The 14,376-nt window shown below is 42.8% G+C and overlaps 1 protein-coding gene across 2 annotated transcripts in view; it reads right to left on the bottom strand.

Moving 5' to 3' along the window:
• LOC147029351 (polyunsaturated fatty acid 5-lipoxygenase-like) overlaps window positions 1-7,249 on the bottom strand; it is a 117,746-nt gene extending 110,497 nt beyond the window's left edge. The window contains exon 1 of one of the 2 annotated variants that reach the window (XM_085872351.1): window positions 7,103-7,249. The gene's annotated coding sequence lies outside the window, so the exon portion shown is untranslated. The remainder of the gene's footprint in view (window positions 1-7,102) is intronic. The other variant, XM_085872350.1, reaches the window with a different exon arrangement.
• Window positions 7,250-14,376: the final 7,127 nt, after the last annotated feature.

Genomic DNA, 14,376 nt, shown 5'->3' with positions numbered 1-14,376 from the left:
TGATTGAGGTCGTGTTCAACATTGGGTTTTTTAAAACTAAAATGGCCACCATTCTACCAGTCAGCCATCTTTGATCAGATCACAAAATAAAGTTCGGTGCAAGTGTACGCTGTTGTGTGCTGTGCTTTTGCCAAGTTTGAAGAAAATCGGACCATGTATGCTGGAGAAATGGTTGGGACACATTTAAGTAACATTCAGCCATTTTGGATCTGATATCGAAAAAAAAAATGGCAGTCATATGTAAGCCATCATTAATTATCTTCGTGCCAAGTTTAAACAACAACAGTGAATGCAAGTCTGACAAATGCTTGAGGACGTGTTCAACATCGGGTTTTTTTACAACTAAAATGGCCACCAGTCGACCATATTGTATCTGATCTCAAAAATTATGATGGGCTTATGTAAAGGCCCGGTCACACCTTGACGTTTTAGCCAACGTATGCCGATTTTTGATTTTTTTTTCTAAAACGCTGGCACACGTTGAATACGTTATGGGTAAGTTTTGATAACATTGAGAGCACGCTGGCATACGTCGTAGTACGTTGCCATACGTCGTTGTACGTTGGCTTTAAACGTTGTACTTTTCGGTTGTCCTCATATTTTTTCATGCTTGAAATTTCACGACGTATGCCGGCGTATGACTCACACGTTCCGCTACGCTGGCCACAAGTTGTAGGCACGTCTGCGATCGTTGACAGACGTCAACACATGCTACTTCTAAGTTAATCATAAGTTGAGACACGCCGAGGTAATGTTTAGAGTACCCGAAACTTATTTCCTACCTATGATTAACGTGTTGTTGGCACGTTACGCGATCGTTGCCACACGTCGACAGACGTTACTTTTAAGTTACTCATAGGCTGAAAGACGTCGGTATAATGGATCGTCCTTGCGTCAACGTCCACGGCCACGGCCAGGACACTTATTTGCAGCATTCTTCAAACTTTTCTTCGGCATGACGAGGATGTTCACACTTCGATGTCTAGCTTGGCTATGATTCCAATTGTCCATCGGCAGCGTCTATTTAAAATAGTCGAGTTTGAGCGTTTTAACACGTTCAGAAGAAACGCTTCAAATTTCCAAACCCCAGCGTCAAAAAAAACAAAAAAAAAAACAAAGGCGAGTGACAGCAATTTAAATCGTTCATTGTAAACAATGAAAATGGCTGAGTGGTACCGTGTAAAAGTCGTTGAGTGTAAAAAAAAATCCAATTGTTGAGCGCAAGCGTCTACTTTCAATTGTGGAGATGCAGCCATTTAAATCGTTGAGTGGCAGCCTATGAACCTACCCGTGGACACGCGGACGCAAGGACGATCCATCATAACCCACACCCTCACCCTCACACCCACCTACTACTGCCAACATGAACAAACTACTACTAATACTAATACTAATACTAATACTAATACTGATACTGATACTGATACTGCTGACATGGACATCGACTCAAAAAGGACTCGAAAACACTGTTGGGTTCCCCTTTTATGAGCAGCATTTTTATATACCAATTCCCAAAACCGCTGGGAACACGTCTTTATATGGCAGTTGTAAGCTAGAAACACATTCATTTTTTTTTTTGTCGACCGGAAGACTTCATTGGAATACGTCTACATACGTCGATGTGTGTTGGGACTACGTAAAGAATTGGTTCAAAGCACGTCAAACATAAGTCGAAATAGGTTTCGCGTAAAAAAGACATTACCGCGACGTGTTTCGACTTATGAGTAGCTTATAAGTAGCCTTTGTGGACGTGTGTAAGCGTCCACATATCGTGTGTACAACCTATCCCCAGAGCATGCGGAACGTGTGTCATACGCCGAGTACGTCGTAAAATTTTGAACATGTTCAAAATTTCTTGACGTTCTCTACTTTATACGACGTATGATAGCGTATTTAGCGTTCTACTCGCGCATACCAAACTTACCCATACCGTATTCGACGTGCCCCAACGTTTTAGACACACTTTTTGTTACGTCGGCATACGCTGGCAAGATCGCCAAGGTGTGACCGCGATTTTGACCCTTCCATTTCTACGGCAGTTATGATTTGAATCGTTGTGCATCTGCCTTTTAATAGGCTACGTCACGACATCATCGGCGATGCGTGCAACGCGCTATGCCTGAGTTAGACTATCGTTGGGCATCGGTTGTGTAGGCCGACAACAGGTTCAGCATTCGTTGGTATAAGTTATCTATAACACAACGAAACGTTCTGTGTAGTTACCAATGCGTTATACATAAGACCAAGTCGCTATGAATACGTCCGAATCTTTAAAAAAAAACATAAAAAGTTCAACGTAAGCCAGCGTTTTACATAAATTTTAACACGTTGCCATCGCTGGCTAAAACGTCAAGGTGTGACCAGGCCTTAAGCCTTGATTCGTTATCTGTGTGCCAAGTTTGAACAAGATAGGTGAATGCATGTCCGAGAAATGGTTGAAGACGTGTTTGACACAGGATATTTTTTCCAAGAAAATGGCTGCCAGTCGGCCATTTTGAATCTGATGTTTGAAAAAAATATAAAAAAGCATGTGCATAGGCATTGTTATGGATTTCAGAATCGAATACGACTAATGCATCCAAACATTTCGGTCCTCGGACAGTTATTTCCCTAAATGCATGACTTGGATGTCTGGTGGGATTCTAACTTTGATGCGTTGAGAAGCGTAAAGAATAGATTTACTTTCTTATGGGATGGCCTTTTTCTCTTTACGGCAGACACATTCATGCACGTGAGACAGCTGTTAGCCCAATGGAGGCTCGTCTAACCCCTTTCCATCAGGACACAATGGCTTGGAGGTGTACGATATATTTACACCTTGGACTTACAGGACATTTGATTAAGCACAGCGCGGGCTTTTCCTGAGTAGTTATTCTGACGGGTCAAATACGGCTGTGGACCTCACCCACCTATTTTCCATTGACGTTCAGCACCCACCTCTTTCCATCGACATTGACACCCACCTCTTTCCATCGACGTTGACACCCACCTCTCTCCATCGACGTTGACACCCACCTCTTTCCATCGATGTTTGACACCCACCTCGTTCACTGACGTTGGCGCCCACCTTTTTCCATCAATGTTTGATGCCTGCTTGGCAGCTCTGTGGATGGTTGTTGTTGTTGTTGTTGACGTTTGATGAGTGCTTCATGTTTTCGCTCGGTAATTCTGGCAAATGGCTGCTTTCTGCCATTCGTCAAGTTGCCGTTACAGTGTCATTATAATGATCATGAGATTGGCAGTTGGTGACGTGGAACGATGTGCAAATAGGCAAGGTGGATTACTTGGTTCCTGGGGGTGACGACATGACGCCGACTTGTGTTCAAGCCCATTTCGCGAGTGGGTGCACGGCAAGGCAGGGCGCTGGCAATGGACCAAAAACCAAACTAATTTACCTGTCATAGTTGGCACGCAACAACAGTAAATGCTCGGCTGCACTCATTAAGATCTAATTAAGATAAGATTGGTGCTTTGCCGAGGCCATGCTCCCCATTCAGGAAGCCACGTGACTTCTACTTAAACGGAAAAATTCGATGGGGGACACTGGAACTCGTGGTTAACTGATTGGTCAGGTCAGGTCAGGTATGGGAGCATGTGCCAGAACAGCGCGTCGCTGCATCCACTTTCCGCCGGTACTCCAGGGGTCTCCGTTCACTTTTCACTGTTCACTTTTTCACCACCACCAAAAAAAAACCAAAATGTTCACTTTTTGTTGCCTTATAGCCTGGAAGTAAATTGCATTAAATCAGACTTTTTTCACCTATATTTACACATTGTAACCCACAACTTCCAAGTGAAAAACAAATCATACAAATTTCAGAAAATTATTTTAAAATACAAAACGAGAATATTGTTATGGTAGAAGGGGTAGATGGAGGAATTTAAAAGGAAAGTTAGGATTGAATTGAGTTTTTTGGTCCGTGGACGTGCAGGAGACATCTTGATGTAATTAACGAGGGAGACTTTGAGCTTAAGTGTTACGTGCCACCACACGGGGGGGTGGTGCGGTGTAAATTAGATAGGGATTAAGAAGAAGTTCCTCTCGGATGTGATTGCCCCCCTGTAACCTATTCTGACGTTTTTGCAATTCCAAGCGAGCCAGACGTGCCAAGCAGGCAGAAGCCCCGCCTCCAAGGGTGAGAGTGGGCGAAGTCACGACCCGAGGCTGATGATTGATGGGCATGACGTCAGAAGTGAGGCAGGCATGCCGAGCAGATATAGAGGCCCCGCCTTCCTGGGTTTCGTGCGAGCAAGTCATGCCCCAGAGGTGGAATGATTGTTCGGGGTGACATCAGACAAAGTAAAGAAGGAAGGAACGGATGAGTGAGGAGTGAGGGAAGCACGTGGTCGAGAAAGAATGTAGCTATGAGATGGCCTGCAAGAGCAGGACTTCACAGCTGGCTTTCCTTCAAAGCATGAAGACGACGGCACGATTCTCATATTTGTGCTGAAGCAATTTGGCTCGCGTACTGAGCAAGACGCTGGCCATCGACTCTTGACTGTTCATGTGAGACGGACCTCGGAACGTCGTGTATGTCACCGAAGGTGACGGCGCCATTTCTGCAAAGAGTGTATCAGCAGGCGCGATAGATGAAGAATCGGTCGGTGCACGATGGTCGGTGAGCCTTTGTGTTGAATACTGCCCACAAATTGTCTAACGAATGTTCCCACTGGAGGAGAGCAGCTCGGCACCATTTCTGCACGCGTCTACACGTGCAGGATGAAGCGCCTCGATTCCACATTCCATAAAGACCATCTCTGGATCAATCCAAGTGCCAGAATAAAGGAGGAGTTTTCTTTGATTTTGTTTCCCCTTGTCTGTATTTCAGTCTGTGTGTCGAGGAGCCTCGACTTTTGACTTTAGTTTACCTCACGTATTATAACATTCCGATTATTGTCCTTAATAAATATTTGTCTATTTTCATGAAATCAGTTTATTTAAATTTGCTGTGTCCGTGTATTTGTCGAGGGGTTCAAGTATAAATCCCCCTGTGCATCTGTTGCTCCTCCGAGGATCAATGTGTCCACCTCCTAAGAAGGAAAAACCACTCGACCTTCTGGGCTGACAGTGTTAACCACCCGTCACCAAAAAATTGGGTCGGGGGATTAACCGAGACCACCAGCTCTGCGACATTTGTTGATAATGAGTGGGATATGACCCCCCAATCCCCCACCCACCAGACTCCCTCAAGAGTGCAGGATCCGAACTCTGAACATCATTTCACAGGGGACATGAAATTGTAGATCATGATAATTGGTGTCGGGAGAAAAGAATGCATGGAAATTTAATGGAAAGACTTTTTTTGCCTGAGAGGATGAAATGCGTTTCAAATGGCAGACGAGCTCAAAATGGTGGATGAACTCAAAATGGCAGCTCGGAGGGAAGGAAGTATGTATGAAGGAAGCGAGTCGAGTGTAGAGCTGCTTGATAAGCATAGGGTAAAATTTTCCCCCGTCCCGAGCAGGAGCCCCCACCGCCAAATTCTCCTCCTGGAGGACATAGCGATTCCCCTGGGATCAACACCCAACAGTAGCAGATCGGCCTCACCAAAGCCATTTGAGAGGAATCAGATGTGAGAAATGATGGAACAAATAGATGGGAATATGCAAACACAGAGAGATGAAATAAATGGGAATATACAAATGGGACAAAACAAACAGAGGAGTAATATGCAAAAAATGGAAAGGAATATACAAGGAAAATGGATGGGAATATGCAAAAACTGGCTGAAGTTAGACAAACATTGAGGAGTGATATGTGGGTGATGAGCAATGAAATCAGGGAGGAAATTAAGGTGGGTCAATGGGAGCTGCAGGCGGAGCTGGAAAAGGTGAAGACGGGGCAGAAAATGCCAAACTAATACGCTTCCCTTCAGACATGGGTGCGATATTTTTAAAAAATTGAATTTTTTTTACTCTGTGCCTGTGTGTCAATCAAAACTGAAGATCATTCCAAACACCGAAACTTACTCTTTTTAATGACATCATAAAAGACATGAACAACAGGTACAAATAACCAATGTAACGAGTTAAATAAGATGGTGTGAAGATGCCACATCAATGGTGGTGAGCTTCCAAAAAATATTTTTCGCAACCTGTAAAATCTTTATGTTATTTCAATTGAGTTATATACTTGAAAACGACAGACCACAAATCACCTGATTGGTACTTTCACAAATCTTCCGTTTAACAGTACGAAGTTTGACAAAATATTGCAGCATTTTACATCATCAAGAACAATCAAATTTGCCGCTCTCAGACCCCACTCATGTCCTTTTTTCTCAAGAATGCGTGGGGTAAAGTATTCGATGTACTCTCCAGTTTATTTAGCTCTCAGTTTTGATGTTATTTTCTGTGATTTCTGAGTTAACATGTTTGTTGTATCTTTGTATTGAACCTGTTTGTTGACAGATTCATGAATGACATCCCCAATCTGTTCTGTTCCTATTCGTTCTTCCAACAATCCAAATTGCTTGATCGCATGTTTGCAGGCACTAGAGGAGGAGGAGGAGGAGGAGATGGGGACCATATGCTGTGCAGAGCGTTGGTGCTGCCAAAGCAGTCTCCTTGGCTTTTGGGCACATTCCTCGAGGGTCGCCACTCCGGCACAGTATACCAGCATGCTGGCACTCATTTTGCCGACCTCAGAAGGATGAAAGGTCGAGTTAACCCCACCTGGTATTAATTCAGGAGCTGAGCGGGATTTGAACTCAGGACCCGAGGATCCAAAGCCCACCACCCAAACCATTGAGCCAACACCAGGCATAGACACGAGAACATGAATGAATATGAAAAAAAAATAATACTTCCCTTGTAATATTCCTTATGAAATGCCATTAGGTTACTCACGAGGTTCCTCTTTAAAGCTCTTGTCCCCTGTTCTAGAATTTATTGAATTGCAACCGTTTCATCCAATGTTACCATTTCACATTGTAGCATACATACTGTTCAAACAAACAATACCATTGTCTTACTACTTGCATGCTTATGTCCACATATTACACCTGTCCCATTCCCATTTATCACACAAATACACTTTCCTTTGTTCTGGGCTCTTTTACTTTTGGGAACACAGGATTGATAAATCACGAAGAATAGTCACCTGTTTCCTTTGAGCTGTTTGATGGCGTCCTCTTCTGTTGTGTCTCCAAGTACAGGTCCTTGAATGGCAGTGACAGGTGTATTTATACACAGGTAATGTTGGGATTTGCATAATGTCGCTTCAGTGTCATCAGCATTTCCTGATTCAATGGGCTTGAAAATGTTAATCTGTCATGCCAAACTGCTCCAGGTTGAGTAGAATATATGGTTACCCTGCAGAGAGAACAATTAAAACTTAACAACAAACGGGTTCGGTGTGGAATGTTCTTGAGCCAACTATGCAGGTAACCTTGTTGGTATCTTTGGTTTATTTTGTGCAAATGTCTTCAGACTAAATGCCGATCCCCAATGAGAATAATCAATTAGGAATGCAATGGTTTTGAACACCTTTCTCAAAATATGATATGCATGTATGATGTAATGGTTTAAAACAACTAAAAACTATTCACTATGTTGATGCACACCTGTGCTGTCAGCATCCATCTAAGTATTCATAAAGGTTAGCTCGAGTTTGGCTTTTCTTGTCCCTATTCCCGTATTCACCCCCAGCTCATGATGCAGGAAACCTACGTTCAAATTCCACGTCCTATAAGGTGTATGCCAGTTGGCAGCTTAACGGTTGAGGTGGTTGGCTTCAGATCTTAGGCTCCTGAGATCAAACCCTAACCAAGACAAAATAAGACCAAAATGGGTCAACTCAGCCTGTCATCCTTTTGAGGTCAACAAAATGAGTTCCAGATTGTTGGGGTTTAGAGATCACGAACAGTTGATCTGGGAATAGCAGTGGCCTGACTTCAGTCGACATCATATCTTACCTTTACCTTTCTATAAGGTGTTGTGCATTGTCCAATAAAGTTTTTGTAATGCTTTAAAAACGTACATATGTACCTTGTAATGTCTGTCTTGCATGAGATTGACCTTTCAAGGTCCTCCATGAGTGTTTCATCCATAAAAATAAAAAAAACATAGAGGCAATACCACTGGGTGTCTGGATAAGGCAATGAAAAACATAGAGGCAATACCACTGGGTGTTTTAGTGTCTGGATAAGAAAATATACATCGGGGAAATACCCCTGGGCGCTCACTGGGTAGCGGCTGGATAAGATTACCACAGAACCACTGGTAGGCATGAATGAACCATAAAATATGTGACGGAGAAGAATGTGTATACCTATGGATGTTTTCTTTTAATGCTGTGAACAAACTTTGATCCATTGCAGGTGATGAAGGTTGTGGTCAATTTTCATCGAAAATGTGTGTGTGGTTTCAGAAAAGAAAGCAAATACATATTTTCAGAAAAGAAAGCAAATACAGCCCCCCTCCCCCAAAACTCCCCCCGAACATCCCTCAGTCCACAAATTTTATGAATGCTGTGAACAAGCCATGGTGCATACCGGGTGACGACGGTTGCGAAGTTTCATTAAAATTGTGTGTCGTTTCAGAGCAGAAGCTGCAAATGTTTGTGGATGGATGGACAGATGGATGGACGATGTGCCATCTCATAAGCTCTGGGGAACTATGTTTCTTGTTAGCAAACAAGAGGTACAAAGAGAGAGACTCACTTGCAAAAGTAAATCTCTTTAATATTCCCTCGCAAGTGTTGGTGAACAGGACAGTGACCTTCCTGGTTATCACCAAAGGCACAGCACCATCCCAGCCTCAACTAGATGATGGCAAGATAAAGGGTGAGAGGGTAACTGAGGAGTTTGACAACAGGCTGAGTGGTGATTTGGTGGGTTTGGGTGCTTTGGGGAAGCCTGAAAAGTTGTGGAGTGCCTCCAAGACCACCATCCTTCAAGCTGCCGGTGGATGTCTTGGAACTCACAGTCAGGTGAAGAAGAATTTTGTCTCTCAAGGGACACTGGATAATATTGACCAGTCACAGGGCCAGGCTTAATGAGAGAGCTGAGCTGTTCAGGGAGTTGAGGCGTAAAACCGCACGTTTGCTGAGGGTGGACAAGGAGGCTGATGTGTGAGGAATCTGTGAGAGGGTAGAGCATCACCTGTGTTCAAGTGATTCTCGTCCTGCTTACAGGGGAATTTGCGCATTGCATTCCTCCGTTCCCATCTCTTTGTGTACTACAGTCAGAGTGGAGGGTGGTGGGATCTTGACAGAGGAGACTGAAGTGAAGACTGGCTGGGCCAGTTACTTTGCGTGGCTATTCCAGCCCGGTCCACCAGCTGTTGAGTTGGATGTCAGGGGTGTTACTATCCCGATTGCTGACCCTCCAATCAACTGTGATCCATCTTCATTTGTGGAAACACAGGCTGCGATGAACCAGGTGAAATGGGGTGAAGCCCCTCGGATCTGTGGTGCTGAACTTCTCAAGGCTCGTGGAAATGCTGTACTCATGTAATTGCATGAAGTTCTGTGCTCTGCATGGAATACAGGCATCATCCCAACTGATTTAAAGAGGGGCCTTGTTATCCTTCTCTGGAAAGGGAAGCGTGATCGCCAGGATGGCAACAACTACCGAGGGGTGTCGCTGCTCTCAGTGCTGGGCAAGGTACCATGCTCGGATAATTATTGATAGGATTTGCCATCATCTCCTTGAGCACCAGCACCCACAGCAGTCAAGCTTTACACCAAAGAAGTCAACGATTGACTGTATCCTTGCCCTTCTGGTCCTCACCAAAAGCAGACAAGAGTTTCGGCAGGGGCTGCTTGCAGCCAATGTTGATGTCGGCAAAGCGTTCAATTCAGTGATTCAGTATGCTCCCTGGAAAATTATTGGTCTTCATGGGGTGCCACCAAAACTAAGCAATCTGATGTCTGAACGAAACTCTAGTACGAAGAGTGCTGTGAGATGTGTTGATACCATCTCAGACTTATTTCCAGCTGTTATTGGAGTTCATCAGGGGTGTGTACAAGCTCCACACTTTTCAGCGCTTGTATGGACTGGATTCTGGGGTGGATGTTGGAGGGATCAAGCTGCGGTGCATCGTTTGGGAACGTCACGATCTCTGACCTTGATTTTGCAGATGATGCAGTCATCTTTGTGGAGACTGGATAATATTTTGGGGGCCCTCGAGCTGCTGCATGAGGAGTCGGAGCCGCTGGGATTACGGGTTTTCTGAGTCAAAACTAAGATCCAGGCTTTCAATGACATCTTAGATGCTGTTATCTTGTCTGTACTTGTTTTTGATGAGCATGCAAGATTACGTAACACACCAGTACACAAAACATTCGAACAACACCATATATTATATTCCAGGATTATTTTTCTTCAAGACAGCTATCCATGCTGACGTTATCTTTGTTTGGTTATGCTGTAATGAGCAGCAGAATTAGTTAAAAAACAAGAGTTAGCACAGTTCACATCAGTAAATGTGGCTCACATCAGCAAAACAAAAGATATAGAAACGTTTTCTTTTCCCCTCCCCCCACCCCCTTAGATTTTCTGCCACGTTGGAGCAATTACCATTTCTTCCCTCTTCCATATTTTCTAAAGTCAGGGGTGTGTACTGGCCACCATACTTTTCAGCACTTGTATGGACTGGAGTCTGGGGAGGATGTCGGAGAGATCAAGCTGCGGTGCATCGTTTGGGAATGTCAAGATCTCTGACCTTGATTTCGTAGATGATGCAGTCATCTTTGTGGAGACTTTAGATATCCTTTTGGGGGCACTCGAGGTACTGAATGCGGAGTCGGGGCTGCTGGGATTACGGGTTGCCTGGGTCAAAACTAAGATCCAGGCTTTCAATGACATCTTGGATTCTGCTATCTTGTCTATACATGTTTGTGGTGAGGATGTTGAGGTCACGTGTCCTCACAGAACTTTCGTGTTTTTCTGAGCAACCGCTCATCGGATGGAGATGAAATTTGCACCAGAGGAGCGACTACTCATGTGGAATGTTTTTATGATAATTATGACGTCATATGTCATGTGGTGTGGCAGTAATGTTGGAAAAACTGAAAAACTTTGCACCTCTATCTCTGAAATTGCAGCAAGATAGTATCGAGTTTCAAAATTGTGGTTCTAAAATCGTGAAGGGGCCGATCTATCGAAAACATGTAGAGGTCAAAAATTCACCCAATTTGTACCGGGTCGGTAAAAGAATGTCATTGCCAAAGATGTATCAAAAGTTCCTCCAATTAGTACACAGTAAAGCAAGAAAAATAGCAATCAGAGATTGCAGACCATTGCCAGGCCTTGTTTTGTGTCGTGTTTGTGTAGATTTGTGTGGTATATTTTGTGTGGTGTTTGTGTACTGGTGTGTTACGTAATTAATAAGAGACATAACTAAAACTGCCACTTTATAATTGCTGGCATTGATCACCGAGTCCCAAGACGTTTCGCTTTGATCGGACACCTGACTCTGATCCATGACGTTTATTATTATTATTCAATTGAATTTAGAATGGGATTAAAATAAATTAAATTCAAATGAAATGGAAGACCAAATAGATGCAGTCCAGCATTGGAGTCATCAGAAGGAACCCAAACAAGCAAAATGCAAAGAGCAAAGATGAAGTCAAAAGGAGCCTGGATAGGAGTTGCATTTCAGTTGCTATTCCTCTACCCACAAGCCCATCCAGAAACAGCCCAGTGAACCATATTTTTTTTAAAAACAGAATAATAATAATAAATAAATAAAAATTTCAAATCAGAAAGAACCCAGATCAACAAAATTAAATAATTCTGGCTGCCAGACCATGCATCTAATTAAGTCAAAATTTAAAACATTTATTCCCCATCATTACTCGATCATAAATGTGAAGTTTCACATTGATTGATTAAGCGGTTCCAGAGAAAACATTATTTAATATTTCTTCAATCCAATATGGCTGCCACACCATGTTACCTATCATTTATTCCTGAACAAGCTTGTACACCCAAGGCTTGGAGAACATTCTTTTTATGAAGTTTCCCATTGATCTGTCCAGCCGTTCTGGAGAAGATTTTTATTATCGGTTTCAGGTAAGTCCAATATGGCTGCCAAACCATGTGATCAATGATGTCATATTGTGAACCTTTTGTTCCTCATAGATAGGCAGTTGGTCAGATGTGCAAAAGTTTTGCCTCAATCTGTTTGGCCACTTCAGAGAAGATTTTTGAAGGTTTTTTTTTTCTTCTTTTAAACAGTGTAGCTGCCAAATCACATGACCGATGACATCATCAAAAAAAATTTGGGGACCATTTTATCCGAAGGTGACACTCAAAAAATTTCATACTGATCATATGTAGCATTCTGCACGTACAATTGTGACGTCGTAACGAAGGCACCTACGTCATCACAAAAAAACACATTCCCATGAGGAGCACTTGCCATGTGCCAAGTTTCAATTTCTTTCTTGGTATGGTTTCAGATAGAGGTCCAACGTTTTTCAGTTTTTTTCCAAATTGCTGCCACACAACGTAACCTATGACGTCATAATTATCATCAAAACATTCTACACGAGTAGTCGCTACTGTGGTGAAAATTTTGGCTCGATCCGACAAGAGGTTGCGGAGAAAAACACGATAGTTCTGTGCGGACAAAGAGACAGACAAACAAACAAAAGGACCCAAATGCAATACCTTCTCCTTTGGTGAGGGTAATATCTTGGGACCACTGTATGTTTGGTGCCATTGCCTTGTTGGAGTGCCGGCTTCGCAGAGCCGCAACAATACTCTTGACTGTTGCTTTGAAGAATTGTATTTTGAGATTTTGTCGCAATTCTGATTTCCATATTTTATCCATCTTTATCGAAGCTCCCCATACGAGGGCCTTTCTCACTTTAAAAGAAGTAATGTTTACTACTCTTAATATTGGATCCAAGATACTGGAAATCATAAACATTTTCAAAGGTATTGTTGCTGGCAGTTCTAATTTCACCGTTAACATTGAACATCATGAACTTTATCATATCTGCATGATGTGTTGGCCAACAGTTTTGCAGATGATTCTGTTTGGCTTAGAAACTTTTGGACAACTTGAAGAGTTGAAAATTAGGGAAATGACATCTGCAAAATTTAAGACACTCATGATCTCTTCTTTATGAAATCGACTTGCGTGTTTTACAGTTGTGAAAACGAATCCATCAACGTCTTCACCAATGGCAGTTCTCTTTACTTAATCAAATGCAAATAGAGAGTTCCAACAACATGATAACTCATGCAGTGTTAAAGTACATGCAGGACAGCATTGCCGTTCACGGGGGTCGGGGATTACATTCTTGAAAATCCCCGCTAACCGTAAAGTTAGGGGGTAATGGGGAAAATGGGATTAGCGACTTCAACTTTAAAATTTGTCCAAACACTACCCTTCATTACCGTGATTGTTCTTTGTTTTTGTGCCATTTATTTTCATGAATAAAAGAGTTATGAAGAACATTAAATAAAGTTTGTTTCCTTGAGTTCGTAATATTTTGTATGCAGCCTGTGGCTACTTGTTGAATCATTACTGCAAGCATGGCTGTGCCACAAATGCAGAGGCCCCTATTCCATTAACTTGGTACTCAGTTTGCCAACCTTGGAAGGATGGTAGGCTGAGGCAACCCATGTGGTGTTATTTCACGGCATGACAAGGGCTCAAACTCATATATATATATATATATATATATATATATATATATATATATATATATATATATATATATATATATATATATATATATATATATATATATATATATATATATATATATATATATATATATATTGTAGATTTCCCGCCCGTCGGCGTGCGAGCGACCGCGTTGAGCCAAAAGTGGTCGCTTCACGCACCGAACGGACAATCAAGTCGCGGCTTTCTGGATAAACGCCGGAAACCAGCCATGGGTGTGTTTTTAACCACACCACAACCATGTCCGCACTCGACCCGCGCTACAGGGTCCGATCGCCAAATCTTCGATTTACCAAACTATTCGCGCGGGTAGGTTTCCGAGAGATTGTACCTCAACGGGACCGCTTGGAAACGAGCCGCTAAAGCAGCTCGCTTCCTTTTGGGATAACCGAGCGGGGTATTATCGCGCAGTCCCATTGGACCCGATCACTTTACCGGCTATTTAAAAACCAACTATATTCTGAGTGCAAGATGGCAGCTCAATTAAGGGAAGAGGACACAACAAACAGGTTTACATTCACACAAGGACATTTATTATAATAAAGCTCATATGCAATTTAAAAAGGCAAAACACGTATGCAATTATACAAGCAACAAAAGCACGACAAAAGAACTACGACCGTCTATACGAAATGCAATGCAAACATTTACAGCACACAAAGCACTTAACAATTTCCGACTTATTAGACGGTACGCACACTGACACACGTACGCACACAGACACAC

This window comes from Eptatretus burgeri, chromosome 3 (genome assembly GCF_056783735.1).
Source record: "Eptatretus burgeri isolate ZD-2024b chromosome 3, Ebu_testis_v1, whole genome shotgun sequence".
NCBI classification, from domain to species: domain Eukaryota; kingdom Metazoa; phylum Chordata; class Myxini; order Myxiniformes; family Myxinidae; genus Eptatretus; species Eptatretus burgeri.
This window is presented reverse-complemented; position numbering and strand designations above follow the sequence as displayed.